The sequence below is a fragment of the Giraffa tippelskirchi genome, chromosome 14 (assembly GCF_054371585.1).
Source record: "Giraffa tippelskirchi isolate mGirTip1 chromosome 14, T2T-mGirTip1v1.2.pri, whole genome shotgun sequence".
In the NCBI taxonomy this organism is placed as follows: Eukaryota; Metazoa; Chordata; class Mammalia; order Artiodactyla; family Giraffidae; genus Giraffa; species Giraffa tippelskirchi.
In genome coordinates, this window is record NC_137288.1 from 53,752,290 (window position 1) to 53,768,366 (window position 16,077).

At 43.5% G+C, this 16,077-nt stretch overlaps 1 long non-coding RNA gene across 1 annotated transcript; it reads left to right on the forward strand.

Moving 5' to 3' along the window:
- Positions 1-1,083: 1,083 nt before the first annotated feature.
- On the forward strand, positions 1,084-15,876 carry LOC145534350 (uncharacterized). The gene is made up of 2 exons (XR_014074488.1): positions 1,084-1,189; positions 14,740-15,876. It is a non-coding gene; the product is annotated as an uncharacterized LOC145534350 (long non-coding RNA).
- The last annotated feature ends 201 nt before the right edge of the window (positions 15,877-16,077 follow it).

The following is a 16,077-nucleotide window of genomic DNA, read 5'->3' on the forward strand; positions in this document are numbered from 1 at the left end:
CCCCTGCTGATTTTGACCGCTGAAACATTTTAGGAGTCACTCTTTCCCTTTTGTTCTCACCAAACATCCTAACCAAGGGATAAGCTGCTTGAAAACCATACTAGCAACTTCCTAACTAGCCTTTTACGATTTATTCTGGCCAAGGATGCAAAAAAATTATCTTTCTTATGTAATATTTTGCTTGTATCAGTTCTGTGCCTTAGTTCTGTGACCCTCCACCAGATGTTCCATGTTTCACTAGAGACTGTTTGGGCTTCTCTGGTGGCTCAGCTGGTAAAGAATTCGCCTACAATGCAGGAGACCTGGGTTTGATCCCTGGGTTGGGAAGATCCCCTGGAGAAGGGACCAGCTACCCACTCCAGTATTCTGGCCTGGAGAATTCTGGGTCGCAAGGAGTCGGACACAACTGGGCGACTTTCACTCACCATCTTTTCACTTTTTTTTGGCCCTGCCCTTCAGCTTGAAGGATCTTAGTTTCCCCACCAGGAATGGAACCTGTGCCCTGTGCAGTGGATCCACATGTGTGGATGCCTGATAACAGTGGCGATCTAAGGTAGTAAGAGAAAGACAAAAGCAGAACAGCAGAGCTGGGAGCAGTGTTTCCAGGTATTGGTAATATTCAATTTCTTAGACTGCATGGAGGTTGCCTGTGCATGAATGTTTTGTGATCATTTTTCATGCTATGTCTTATGATTTGGGCCCTTGTTTTCTGTATGCATGTTTTACTTTTAAAAGCTTACTAAGCACACTTAGTAAATACACTGAACTCTTCAGAACCGTACACTTAAAAATGGTTAAGATGGTAAATTTGATGTTATATATCTTCCCCTTACACACAATTTTTTAAAAAAAGTTATTAAAGAATTTGCCTCTTACTGAAAAATCTGGATCACAAAATCTAACCCAGCACCTAAGAATTTTAAATATTCTCAGTTTTTCTCTGTATCATCTTTAGGCAGAAATAAAGAAGTGGAGGGGAGGGAGAGAAAGGAAGCAAACGGGGAGGAGGAGGGGAAGGGGCGGGGAGGAGGTGGGGAAGGGGCGGGGAGGAGGTGGGGAAGGGGCGGGGAGGGGGAGGAAAACGAGGAAGGGGGGGGCCAGGGCGGGGAAAGTGAAAGAGGAAGCTTTTACCTGATGTAATTTGATTATTCGTGCTACTTTTGATTTTGAAGCCGTGTTTCCCAGGCAGGTGAGAGAAACCGCGTGCGCCCCTAGTTTCTCCCCTCCCCTCCCGACCCTCAGCCGCCCGTTAGGATGCTCAGCCCCCTCTTCCCCCGCTCCTCCCCCACAAGTCCTTCGGGTGAGAGTCCGCGAGCCTTGAACTGGAGAGAGAGAGGTGCGCGCCTCTACCCGGAGGCCGGGGCTCTGCGTCCTGGGTCGGTGGATGTGGATCGGTCGCTTCACCCCCCTCCGATGTGGCTGCTAGGTTTGCGAAGAGCAGGTGGTAACCTGCAAGTGCCTTTCCCGCGGGCTGTTGTGAGGGTCTTAGCAGTGAATCCCTGTAAAGTGCGGAGACCTCGTCTACACGTGGTGAGATGCACAGAGAGCCCCCGGGTCCCCGTCCGCTGCGCGCACCTGCGCGTCCCCGTCGCCGCCGTCGGGGTCACCGAGGGTACCCAGGGGAGCGCCAGGACTTCCTTTCTGCAGATGTCACTGCGTGTATGCAATCGGAAAGGACGCCTAGCCCCCAATTTAACGCAGTTCGGGACGCCACAGCTCTCACTTCCATTTTTCTGCCGGTTTAGACATAAATGAAGCGTATCTTGGGGAGGTCACAGCGTTTGACTCCAGCCTTGATGCTGTTTAACTTCAGCTAGCTTGCAGCATGGGGGCGGGGGGGGGGGTTGGGCAACCCTCGCTGCTCGGACGTCATTTCCGGCATCCCCGAGACTGCGCTGCTCAGCGATCATGTGTGCGCCTCCAATCGGGTGTGACGTTGTCAATAATGGGAATAACGGTGACCTGGTTTTGTTACTATTATCAGGAGATGCCGTTTCAAATATAATTAAGCAGTCTAAACATGGAGGGAAATCTTCTTATATGCTTCTTCTGTTGAAATTCTGTCAAAGAGCTCTTAATGCATACATTTATAAGTGCCAGAGTCAATGCTGCAATGTTAATGAATGTTGTGAAAGCTGTTATTTTATAAAGACTGTTTTAGATAGTTAATTTGAGAAAGAACATCATATACATTTGAAGCCAACAAATTTTTATAAACATTTGATTACTAATACAGGGTAGTAGTGATGATACAACGATTCCAAACTTTTCAGAGTTTCCTTGGTGTCCGACTCTTTGCGACCCCATGGACTGCAGTAGGCCAGGCTTCCCTGTCCATCACCAACTCCAGAAGCTTGTTCAAACTCATGTCCATGGAGCTGGTGATGCCATCCAATCATCTTATCCTCTGTCATCCCCTTCTCCTGCCTTCAATCTTCCCCAGCATCAAGGGTCTTTTCCAATGAGTCAGTTCTTTGCACCAGGTGGCCAAAGTATTGGAGTTTCAGCTTCAACATCAGTCTTTCCAGTGAGTATTCAGGACTGACTTCCTTTAGGATTGACTGGCTGGATCTTCTTGCAGTCCAAGGGACTCTCAAGAGTCTTCTCCAACACCACAGTTCAAAAGCATCAATTTTTCACTGCTCAGCTTTCTTTATAGACCAACTCTCACATCCATACATGACTACTGGAAATAGCTTTGATTAGAGGAACGTTTGTTGGCAAAGTAATGTCTCTGCTTTTTAATATGCTGTCTAAGTTTGTAATAGCTTTTCTTTCAAGGAGCAAGCGTCTTTTCATTTCATGGATGCTTGAAATTGTTTCTTCTAATAAACTTAAAAATAGATGCTACAAGAATACTTCCAAGAATTCTTGGAAGTATTCCAACAATTCCTTATAGATTTAAGCCTATAGAAACTACACATCAAAACAAAAAGCCTATCAAAATATTTGCTATGGTGTGCCAGCCATTTTTTTGTAATTGAAGATATGAGGTAGTTTTGAGATTTCCCTAGGTAGTCAATACCTTCAAGCAAATATGTCACTGAAAAACATTTTCCTGAAATAATTCTGTTATGCACAAAGATTGGACTTCCTACGTGGTGCAGTGGTAAAGAATCTGTCTGCCAGTGCAGAAGATGCAGGTTCAATCCCTGGATTGGGAAGATTCCTTGGAGTGGGAAATGGCAACCCACTCCAGTATTCTTGCCTGGAGAATCCCATGGACTGGAGCCCGCCTCTAGTCCCTGGGTCCCTGGGGTCTCTAAGAGTCAGACGCGACTGAGCGACTGAGCACAGGCACGCATGCACAAAGAGTAGTGCTGTCATCCAGTGCACTGGTGACAATTTAGTCTCATAAATGTGCAGCAGAGTGACGATGAAAGTGACTTTGCAGATGACGACGTTGAAAAGTTTTGTTTCTACACTGAAATGTCAGACTTTAAAATATAGGTTACTAAAATATTTAAGGATAAAATTATAATCCTAATTAAATTTTTTTATAACATGCCATTTATTTTTGTATTTCAGAAACTCAATCTCTGATGGTGATATTCATCATCTGGTATTAGGGCTTCTCTGTTGGCTTAGACATAAAAAATCTGCCTGCAATGCAGGAGACCTGGATTCAGTCCCTGGGTCGGGAAGATCCTCTGGAGAAGGGAATGGCTACCCACTCCAGTATTATTCTTGCCTGGAGAATTCCATGGACAGAGGAGCCTGGTGGGCTGTAGTCCATGGGACTGTAAATAGTCGGACATGACTGAACAATTAACACTTGAGTGAAGTTGGAGTTCTCCTACCTTTGGTTAAATGTTGTTTTTTAAGATTTGGTCATTAGGTGTTTGACCATGATATATATTCAGGAGATTGTTCAAATGTACCTCATGAGTAAACGTGGTGTGTGTGTGCCTGTTGACGTGTGTCATGTGATTGTCTACAGTTTCTTAATATTTTTCAACATCTCCCAATCAATGTGGGTTGATAAGAGACAGTAGCCTCTGATAAGATGAAAATATATGGTCTATATATTAAAGAGCTATAAGAAATGGGTTCTGTTGTTGTTGTTGTTCATACGCTAAGTTGTGTCTGACTCTTTGTGACCCAATGGACTGCAGCACACCAGGCTTCCCTGTTCTTCACTATCTCCCAGGGTTTGTTCAAACTCATGTCCGTTGAATTGATGATGCTATCTAGCCTGAAGGGGCTCATCTTCCGGTGTCATATCTTTTTGCCTTTTCATACTGTTCATGTAGTTCTCATGGCAAGAATATTGGAGTGGTTTGTCAGAACTCTTCCTTTGAGTTACAGTAAATAAAACTTATTTTACATGTTTAGTGGGCAACAGACATAGAAGATACATGAATGACCAATAGGCACATGAAAAGATGCTCAATATCACTAATTACTAGGGGAATGCAAATCAAAACCACAATGAGATACCACTTCACACTTACTAAGATGACTATTATTAGGAAGGAAGGGAAGGAGGAAGGGAATTGTGAGCATTGACAAGAGCATGGCGAAACTGGTGGGACCCTAATGCGTTGCTGGCAAAAATGTACAATGACGCAGCTGCTGTGGGAAACAACGTGGCCGTGTCTCAAAAAAAAAAACTGAACATAGAATCCCCAGATAATCCAGCAATTCCGCTTCTGGGTATATACCCCCAAAGAAATGAAAGCGTGGACTCAGACAGATATTTGCACACTCACATTAATAGCTGCATCATTCATAAAAAGCCAAGTCCTTCTGGGCTTCACAAACCCAACCCTTCCAACTCAGTCAAAAGTTTTAAAGTAGGTGCAGACATTCAAAAGTAGGTGTATAGACAACGTGGAAGCAAGAAGGAACTTCTTAATTTTGAATTTTAAATAGTGGGCTTCATTTCTGACTTACTTTCAGTCTGTGCTTCATGTCCTTGGACTGACTGGTACACATTTTTGGCATGATTCTTTTCCCTTTTATTTTACATAAACATCTCTATGGGAGCTAATTTAAGGAGAGTGAAATTCACCGAGGGCCTGGTTCTCTGTCCGTTTATAGGTTTGCCTCCAGGGAAAGCTAGTTTGGCAGGATGAAGAGATTCTTTATCAGCATATTTTGGTTAATCCGTGATCACTGACTGCAGTCAAAACCTGTTGTGACAAACGTATTCAAACGGCACACCTGACATTTGTCTGCAGATCTGGCCATGCAGTGAAAGGGTTCCTAGCCTGTGTAGATGAAAAATAGAGCAAATGAAAGATGCTGAATTAACCCTTCTCAAAAAGCATCTTTAAAAAATATAAAAATAAAAAGTATCTGTACCTGTGGGGATGCTGAGGTGACATCCAGGATCTGGTCTTTCTTACCTCCCCTGCAGGGGAGGAGCAGATAAATCTGCTTTTGCAAATTAAAGAACAATGCTATTGCTCTTTCTGGTAAGATTCATATGTGAGACATAGTGTCTGAATCTAATCCATCAGTCATGGGACATAGTCTCAAGTCAAAGGAGAAGAAAATTCCCTGGAAGATCCCCAACGTTGCTGGTCTCGCCCTGGATTAAAAGCCTTCCTTTGAGTCCTACACATCAAGGAACGGGGCTGAGCTACTTGCTGTTTAAATACCACAAGCAACCTGCTGTGGTCATATATAATCAACACAAAACACACGAAACTTGGGCTTGAAAGAACAGCGGGGCCCTAACCCTATCTGCCACCTGTCAGCTTTGTTGTTGTGCAGTCGCCCAGTCGTGTCTGACTCTGCGACCCCATGGACTGCAGCACACCAGGCCTCTCTGTCCCTCACCATCTCCCGAAGTTTGCCCAAGTTTATGTCCATTGCATCTGTGATGCCATCCAGCCATCTCATCCTCTGACCCTCTCTTCTCCTTCTGCCCTCAATCTTTCTCAGCATCAGGGACTTGTCAGCCGTGTGACCTTAATTCACCTGTTGGTTAACTGAGAAAACATGTCATTATTAAGGACTTGTATCTGCTAGGCACATCATTTACAAAAGGGACTTAACAAGCTTCCTTTGTGAAATAGGGATCGTGGTGCCCCTGCTGCCGGGGGCCAAGTTCTTGAAACCTCCAGGGTCTCTGGATCCACGTGCTCTTCCCCCTCTGCCCCCTGATGAAGAGCCACCCCATGACTATGACCTCCCGCAGCATGGCCCTCTGAGCTTTAGGTGTTTGGGGAGTCCAATGAGATACAAAGCTGTGAAAGCATCTGGGAACGGCTTCCCCGGGTACCAGACATCAACTCACAAAGCCACTTGAAAGAACTTCCTGCATGAAACACACCCCAGCAGTGTTGGGCAGGGCATCCTGTCCTCCGTGGTTGGTCGCAGGCATGATTACAAAGGGAAGGGCTTCCTGCAGTCCCCACAAAGCCCCTGATGAACTACCTCATACTTTGGGGGTGCTCCATTGTTTACTGACTCAAACTCAGCACCCTCAGATCTAACACTTTCAGGCAGCTATTGTCCAAAGGAATTTGCAACTGTTTTTAAAGAAGGTACATATTAATTTTCTCTCCTGTGGCTTAGTCTCCCCCAATATTTGAAACAAGCAAAAATGTCTCCTGAGTTAAACATGGAATGAACATTTTCCATCTCATGCTGACTCGGTCTTTAGAAGTGAAATTACAATTTATTTCCATAGAGAAGAAAGTATTGGTAGAGGTACAATTAAGGAGGTGCTTCCCAGGTAGTCCTGGTGGTAAAGAACCTGCCTACCAATGCAGGAGACATAAGAGACACAGGTTCGATCCCTGAGTTGGGAAGATTCCCTGGAGGAGGGCATGGCAACCCACTCTAATATTCTTGCTTAGAGAATCCCATGGACAGAGGAGCCTGGTGGCTACAGTCCTTAGGGTTGCACCGAGTCAGACACAACTGAAGCGACTTAGCATACACATACAATTAAGGAGAAAGATGTGAAAGGTAAAGTCCTTAAACTCCAGAAATCCTATCTTTTTAGTAAATTCTTTTGCAAATAGCGGTCAATTCAGCTGATTGGAGGGGCTTATAGTAGAGCCAGACCACAAATGTATCCCTACCTGGGGTCTATGGATTTGAATCTGTAGCCACAAGGGCTCCTTCATCCCAGGCAGCTAGCTATCTGTCACTGCCTCCTCTGGGAATGTCTGGGAAAAGTCTGGCTGGCAGACTAGTAGCACTTACTTTGTATTCTTATAAGTGGAGCCTCATTCATGTATTATACAAAGTGATTAGGACCTGAGTGGTCTTCAGTCAGTAGGTGACCCAACAGGAGGTAGAAACCCTTGATGTGAACCTGCATGAGCACTGGACCTGCCAGAGTCACCCAACGTCTTCACTAAGAATGTATTTCCTGGTTTCTCCACTTCCCTAAACAGAAAAGTCACTGACAAAGCTAAATGTCTCATTAGGGTGGGTAACACCTTTCTGTAGAAAAATCAGGATGACATAATAGAACAAGAAGGTAATAGAACACATAATAGAACACATAATAGAACACAATAGAACATAACCTAAATATAATCAAATATTAACATCTAACTTCCAGATTACTGGAAGTACAGGGAATGAAGGAGCAGGTTACCTAGCCTCTGGAGAAAGCAGAATTCTAGAAAGCAGAAGATTAAATGGGGCAGCAGTTCATACCAACGGGTGACTGTCATGGTTAAGAGCAGGGGGAAGAATAATGTTCTAGATTAAAGGGAATTTAAAAAGTTTTTTGAGCAACCAAATGTAAGTTATGACCTTAATTGGAGTTTGGTTTGAATGTCAAAGACAATTTGGTGCAATTGTAGAAATTTGATTATAAGCTGAGTATTAGTGGGCCAGAGAATTATTGCTAATTAGGTTTGGTGTAATAATGCTGCTACAGTCAAGGAAGAAAAAGTTCTTTAAAAAAAAAATTCTTTTGGCTGCACCGCGTGGCATATGGGATCTTAGTTCCCCAACCAGGGATTGAACCCCCGCTCCCTGCAATTAAAGCATGCAGTCCTAACCACTGGACTAGTGGGGAAGTCCCCAAAAGTCCTTATTTTTCAGAAGTATATTCTAGGTATCTGAAGATGAAATGACACGTCTATAAAAAAAGAAAACTTTCCAACAAAAGAAAAGAAAAAGATGCAGCAAGCATACTGAGTTGTTGTTTTCAGTCGCCCAGTCGTGTCTGACTCTTTGCGACCCCATGGACTGCAGCACGGACCCCATAGACTGGCTTCCCTGTCCCTCACCATCTTCCAAAATTTACCCAAGTTCACGTCTGTTGCATCGTGATGCCATCCAGCCATCTCATCCTCTGATGCCCTCTTCTCCTTCTGCCCTCAATCTTTCCCAGCATCAGGGACTTTTCCAATGAGTGAGCTGTTTGCATCAGGTGACCAAAACATATTGAATATTAATTGTTAAATCTAGGTAATGCGTAGATTGCATTGTATTCTTCTCTGCACTTTTCTGGTGTTTGAAATTTTCTCAAAAGGTTAAAAATATACTAGATCTCATAATTTGTTTAGTTTCCTAGCTTTCTGATGTGTTAGTCATATGAGTCTACACAAGTTATTTAAATTCTCTGAGGCTCTGGTCCCTCATTAGAAAATTGGTGATAAAGAGAAATTCAAATTTGCATGAAGATTTAATCGTACATACGTAAAAATGCTCCGTAAATGGGCAAAGCTCACAAATTTTGCTCCTACTTTTTTATGCACTTGGCTTTTTAAAGTCTTGAAATAAACTCTGGATTGCAAAGGACTCAGCATCTCTCAAAGTTATGCAGGTGCTTGCATTAACCAGGTTCTCTAGAGAAAGAGAACCAATAGGATATATTTATATATCTATCATCCATCAATCGATCAGTCAATCTACCTATCTAGTCCTCCTCTATCTATTTACCCATCCATCCATCCATCCATCCATCCATCCATCCATCTATCCTTCTATCTATCTATGGAGATCAAGAGAGACCAAAAGAGAAACAAATAGAGAGACAGAGGAAGAGAGAGATTTTACAGAATTATCTGCTATGGAGGCCAGCAAGTCCACATCTGCAGGGCTGGCAGACTGGAGACCTGAGGAGGAGATGGTCCTGCAGGTGGAAGGCCATGACTAGCAGGATCCCCTCGTCTCTGCAAGACCTCAGTTTTTGTTCTGAAAAGGCCTTCAACTAGTTGGATGAGCCCCAACCACATTTTGGAGAGTCATTTACTCTACTCCATCTACTGATTTAAACATCAACCTTGTCTAAAGCATACCTCCACAGCAACATTTACAATAATATTTGACTAAATATCTGGGTACTGGGGCCTAACTAGGTTGACACATAAAATTAACTGTTGCCATGTTTCAAAAACAATTGGTTAAAGAGATAGCTAGTGTTTTGCTCTGTACAATTCTGTGCAGTTGCCTAAAATTGGCCCACTATTGTGCCATTCTGAGTTATTCAATGTCGTACCTTTCCAACCAGCAAGAAATATTTCAGTTCAGTTCAGTTGCTCAGTCGTGTCCGACTCTTTGCGACCCCATGAATCACAGCACGCCAGGCCTCCCTCTCCATCACCAACTCCTGTAGTTTACCCAAACCCATATCCATCGAGTCGGTGATGCCATCCAACCATCTCATCCTCTGTCGTCCCCTTCTCCTCTTGCCCCCAATCCTTCCCAGCATCAGGGTCTTTTCAAATGAGTCAACTCTTCGCATGAGATGGCCAAAGTATTGGAGTTTCAGCTTCAACATCAGTCCTTCCAATGAATATTCAGGACTGATCTCCTTTAGGATGGACTGGTTGGATCTCCTTGCAGTCCAAGGGACTCTCAAGAGTCTTCTCCAGCATCACAGTTCAAAAGCATCAATTCTTCGGCGTTCAGCTTTCTTCACCATCCAACTCTCACATCCATAAAAAAATACACCTAAATTTAATTGGCACCTTTCCTGTATCTTCCCTTGTGGCTCAGCTGGTAAAGAATCTGCCTGCAATGTGGTAGACTGGGGTTCAATCCCTGGGTTGGAAAGATCCCCTGGAGAAGGGAAAAGGTACCCATTCCAGTATTCTGGTCTGGAGAATTCCATATAGTCCATGGAGTCGCAAAGAGTCAGACATGACTGAGCAACTTTCACTTTCACTTCCTGTAACTTCTTATCTAAAATTTATCCTGAAACAGAATATAGTAAATTCCTTGTTTTCCAGGATGAGAATGTAAGACCCATGAGAACAAGGGTCCTTCTGTTCCCACACTGTTGTAACCGTGGTAACTGTAGCCTTGGCAACGAGGGCAGTGCCTGACAGAGGAAGTGCTCTCCACAGACTGTATTGAAAGAATCCATGATGAGGGGACCAAGAAGGTATCAGAAGGGCAGTTAGTAAAGTGTGATCAGGTTATTACATGGATAGCTTCTAGGATCACATTTGGCTGCAGTCCACATGCATAGAAGAAATTCCATTTCAGTTTAATCTGAAACATTTTACTGCTTGTCCAGACATTTGGAGACCAGGGTTATTGAAGGAGCAATTGTTAAGTAAAATATGAAGATCCTGTTCTAGTATGTTCTGCATGGAATCTTTCACATGGATGGAATGACATGACAATCATTGACATAATCTAACTGTGTTCAGTGAGAATTCTCAGAGCCAGCCCTTGGACTTACTAGTGGGCAACTGTAGAGGGTGTGGAGCTGACTTTCCCAAAATAGCTCCCTGTCATCTCAGGGCATAGAATTCCTGAAGGGCCACCATTTGGGGCATATTCCTTAAATTTTGAGAGGATTTAGCTTTCTAGCATGCTCAATCAAGATGCAAATGCTTCACTAGGATAATATGTGAAAACTGTCAAGGTAGTCCTTCAGCAGGGACCCACTCAATCTATTAATTGACTCAGCAGTTAGTAGATGTCTCACATTTTTTTCCTTCAGTTCAGTTCAGTTCGGTCACTCAGTCGTGTCCGACTCTTTGCGACCCCATGATCTGAGGCACGCCAGGCCTCCCTGTCCATCACCAACTCCTGGAGTCCACCCAAACCCATGTCCATCGAGTTGATGATGCCATCCGACCATCTCATCCTCTGTCGTCCCCTTCTGCTCCTGCCCTCAATCTTTCCCAGCATCAGGGTCTTTTCAAATGAGTCAGTTCTTTGCACCAAGTGGCCAAAGTATTGGAGTTTCAGCTTCAACATCAGTCCTTCCAATGAACACCCAGGACTGAATATCCAAAATCAATTCTGCCCTTGTAGCTGTTGAGTTGTGTTGTTCCTCTCTCAGTTGTGTCCGACTCTTTGCAACCCCATGGACTCTAGCCCACTAGGCTCCTCTGTCCATGGGATTTGCCAGGCAAGAATACTGGAATGGGTTGCCATTTCCTTCTCCAGGGGATCTTTCCGAGCCAGGGATCAAACCCACGCCTCCTCTGTCTCCTGGGTTGGCAAGTTGATTCTTTACCATCTGAGCCACCAGGGAAGTCTCTTGTAACTGTAGAGGAATCGAATTCCATGGAAGCCACAGAGTTTGTGTTTAGTGTCTCTCTTTCCCCTTACACGATTAGTTAGATGCACATTAGAAATAGTCTAATTGTTTCCACCTTCATGAAGAGGAAGGGCAGTGTTCCGGGCTCCCGCTCAGGGAAGGGTCAGGCCTGTGGAATGCCGTTGGATGACTCTCTGCTGACGTGTCTGTGGTGGTTGCCAGGGTGTTGCCCATATGTTTATACACTTATATAAAAATGACCTAAGGGATGAAGAATGAGCAGCAGCACTTCAGCATTTGGAATCATTTCCATAAACCTATTAGATTTCTCTTTCATCAATTCTTCCAAAGTAAAAAACCATACGTTGTACAGAAAACAAGACCAAGAAACGTTTCTATAAATTCAAAGTTGTACTGTTGGCCTCTCATAGAATGTTATCATGTGAGCAGATATGACCCTAGGAAGTATCATTTCAAATATAAGTGTCATTTTAAAAATAAATAAGCCCCAAACCTGTAGGAAAAATTTAATGTTTCCCATTTGGATGTGAAGGTCTATTATGAATGTCTCAGTCTCATAATATCCATCATTTAAGTTACAACCTCAAGCTGATACATAAGTTGCATTTTGACTAGAAAAACTCCTCTTTAGTTCCCTTTCTTGGACAAAATTTTACCATATTACACTAGTTTTCAAAATCACTCAAAATATAAATGGTTTACCAGTCATATTCTCTGAGAAGAGAATTTTATGCCCTATTTCTATTTTTTTGGTAACAGAGACAGACACTAGGAGTTGATAGAAAGAGCACCTTATCTTTGCTGCAACCAGCAGCAGCACAACGTCACGTTTTCTGGGACAGCTCCTGATCACACAGCTCCTGGAATCGTGATGAAAATTAAGTGGAACAAAGTGTCCAAGTTCTCAGCCAAAGGTCTGGCATATTTCACTCTCCATGTCTCCGTTTCTCTTGCTTATCCTAAGGGATCTGAAATTTGTATATGGAAGACCTGAAAATGTTTATATAGATGGAGATCTCTATGAAGCAGGCAAAATTCTGCTACTACAGGTCATGTACTTTTCATGTGTTTGTATTTCATATTAAATCTATCAACATTTTCTATGAAGAGACTGAAATCCTCTCCCTTCTTCTAAGAAGGCCAACCTCTTCCAAGAAAGTATCCATCCAATATTGTCACATTAGTGTCACATATGTATGTATTGCTGCCCTTTTGTCAAGGTAAAGAACACATCACATGCTACAAGTTCAAAGGTGCATCTGTAAAGCAAATGTGCCTGTAATCGGTATGACAAACATTATTTGTAGGCAGAAACAGAACCATCTTGTCCCCTACACTGATACTCAGTTGTTTGAGGGAAATGATGCCTTTTAGATATCTAATAAATCACTCGCAGAATTATGTATCCGTAAGTCGACAAGTCAGCATACTTCTCTTTAAAAATTTAAAACCATCTTCGAGTAGAAGGACAGACTTCCCTGTTACTACCGATACTCACACAAAGCCACACGAATTGAAGGAAAATCTCTCACCTTTTGCAGCCTCCTTCTCACACTTCCTTTTATACTAAATGTTTGCTGTGGCTCTGTTCTGATGGATGTATGTGTGTGTGCGCTCAGTTGGTTAGTCACGTCCAACTCTTTGCGACCCCATGGACTGTAGCCCATGAGGCTCCTCTGTCCATGGAATTTTCCAGGCAAGACTACTGGAGCAGGTTGCCATTTCCTACTCCAGGGGATCTTCCTGACCCAGGGATTGAACCCTAGTCTCTTGCATGTTCTGCATTGGCAGGCAGATTCTTTATCATTGACCCACCTGGGAAGCCCATCTGACGAATGTATAATCTCTTAAAAACGTATTCTGTGCTTTCTAACAGTTCATTCCACGGAATAAAGGTTTGAAACCCTACTGGATGACATGGTGTTGCCTCTCGTTATAAAGATACCGAGTTATCAGCTCCCTTTCTCCACAAATGACTGTTGTCCACTACTGACCAGCTCCCAAGCCCTGCTTCCAGAATTCAGGCTCAATAGTGTCAGAACTGTACTTGTTGGTAGTCACCTGGGTAATTTCAAAATGTCCATCTTTCAGAATGCCCCCCAAAATGGAAGGTCCCAATATGAGATTCTCTTAAATAACAGATAAAAAATAATTAGGCAAGATACACCATCTCAATTTCTGTAAAATAAAACCTAGACACTATCAAAGATGATAGACTGGCACCAAAACCAAGTCATTCATGTCAAAAGGAGAGAATACTGACTCTGGCCCCTTTAGAACAGGTGCTGCTATGCGGCATTCACAGTTGTCTTTCCTGGTTTGTCCTCTGTTATATTTTTCCTTTGACCTTACGCCTCTTTGTCTTGTTTAAAGCCTGCTTGATAATGGTTCTCTGCACAACTGTATCTGTGTTTGCTGAAGACTTTGCAAAAGTCCACTGGGCATGGGCATCAAGGATAAATGAGTTGCTGAGTATCTCTCATTTATTCCCTCCGGCCAGGAGAACATAAATGCTGGGTAGCAAGTGTGCTCCAGGGAAGTCCAGGCGGTACAGAAGGTCATGAGGTGGCCATGTGTAGCTGTCTTGTGAAATGTTAAAGTGTAGGGCAAGTAATAGGGATGAGTGACATGGTTGTCCTCCTGTCTCTCATCAGAAAGTCAAACGTAAATTAACTCAGAATTGGCAGTGAGCAGAAAGTGGGCTGGAGAAGCTGAGGGGGGTGCTGGAAATGAGGGGGACATCCCCACAGCCCCTCAGCCCCCTCCTGGCTCCCACAAATGGTGACTTGCATGAATGCAAAGGGAAGAAATGTACTTGGGGTTGTCTACCACTTTTTGATACCCTGGGGCCAGCCAAAATCCTTCCAGGCTACACTCAATAAAGAAATACCCAACGCTGGGTGTCATAGGATGTGCAATCCCACTGTGGACTGTGAATAAGAACGAGGAGAAAATTATTTACTGAGCATCTTCTGTGACCCAGACCCAGTGCTCAATGCGTGGTGTTCACAATAATACTGTGTGGAAATGCCAGCTCCAAGGACAGAAAGGTGATAAGAAAGTTGAACTTTAGAGAGAGTAAGTAGCCTGCCCAGTTTTGTAGCGTTGATGAGTCAGCAGTAACGGTCCCACCTGATCTGTCTGATTATGAAGCCCTTACCAGCTTTAATCTTGAGGCACATGGCTGGGGTAACGGAAAAGGCAGAAGACCTCAAACGCACGGAGTCTAGGTGGACTCCAGTTTCCTCACTCATCATCTCTCCTTCATCCCCATCTCCTTTCTCCCTCTCCAGCAGGTGTTGAATCAAGACCTCCAGCTGCCTGCCATGTCGCCTAGGCCTGACTCTCCTTCTCTATAAACAGATGACTGGACAACGGGGCTGACCCAAGAGTAGGCCTGTTGGAGCTGCACCCACACTCAGCCCTGCTTTGCTCTGGACCCACTGTGCACTTAGTTCTCTCTGCACACGGACTCAGTGTTTCCTGTCCTGATTTGACTTTACAGAGACCCTCCCATGGGTCACCAATTGTGGTTCTGGCGATACTGTCCAATACAGTCTGACCTGGGTAGTCGTTTATCTAGCTCTTGTTCTTGAAAGTGCTCATGCACTTTCAACAGTGCATGGAATGTCTCTCTTCTTCAACAAGTGCCATTTCATTTCAGACCATTTTAAAGTGAGATAATGTGCTGGCAACGGCTTACAGACACAGTGGTGCAGCCCTGTGATGGCGAGGACTGTGGGGCTGTATCTCGGCTTTATAACTATTCCTGAACACACCCGTCCTTGTGCAAACTGTACTAGGAGGGGCCTCAGGCCAGAACACCCTATGATGTCTAAGGTTGTTAACAAGGCAGGGAAAGGAAATTAATTCCGCCAACTCCCCACCAGGCCTGTGGGGATAAAAACTCCAGGGATCCACCCCCGAAAGAAGTACAATTGGTACAAAAGTACTGCTTCCCTACAAGAAAAGTTTCTGATCTAAGACCAGGACACAGAGCAGCATAGGTGCTCTTTTGTTTTTCAGTTTCCTGATATTGGATTTTATTTAATTTTTTCACTCTTAATTTTGTTTTGAAAGTTAAAGAAGTTACTCAGCCATAAAAAAGAATGAGATAATGCCATTTGCAATTAGAGATGATCATACTAAGTGAAGTAAGTTAGAAAGTGAAAGACAAATACCACATGATATCACTTATATATGGAATCTAAAATATAACACAAATGAACTTATCCATGAAACAGAAAGAGACTCACAGACATAGAGAACAGACTGGTGGTGGCCAAGGGGGGAGGGAGGGTGAGGGAGGGATGGACTGGGAGTTTGGAATTAGCAGATGCAAACTATTACATACAGGATGGATGAACAACAAGGTCTTATTGTGTAGCACAGGGAACTGTATTCAATATCTAAGATAAATCATAATGGAAAAAGAATATGAAAAGAATATATATATGTAAAATTGAATCACTTTGCTATACAGCAGAAATTAAGACAACATTGTAAATCGTTTGTATTTCAATTTTAAAAAATTCACTAGAACCGCTCACAGAAAAAAAGAAAAAAAAAGTTACTCTTTTATTTTCAGCAGTTCAAGGAGTCTCAGGGCAACCTTTCTCCTGATAGTGAAGATG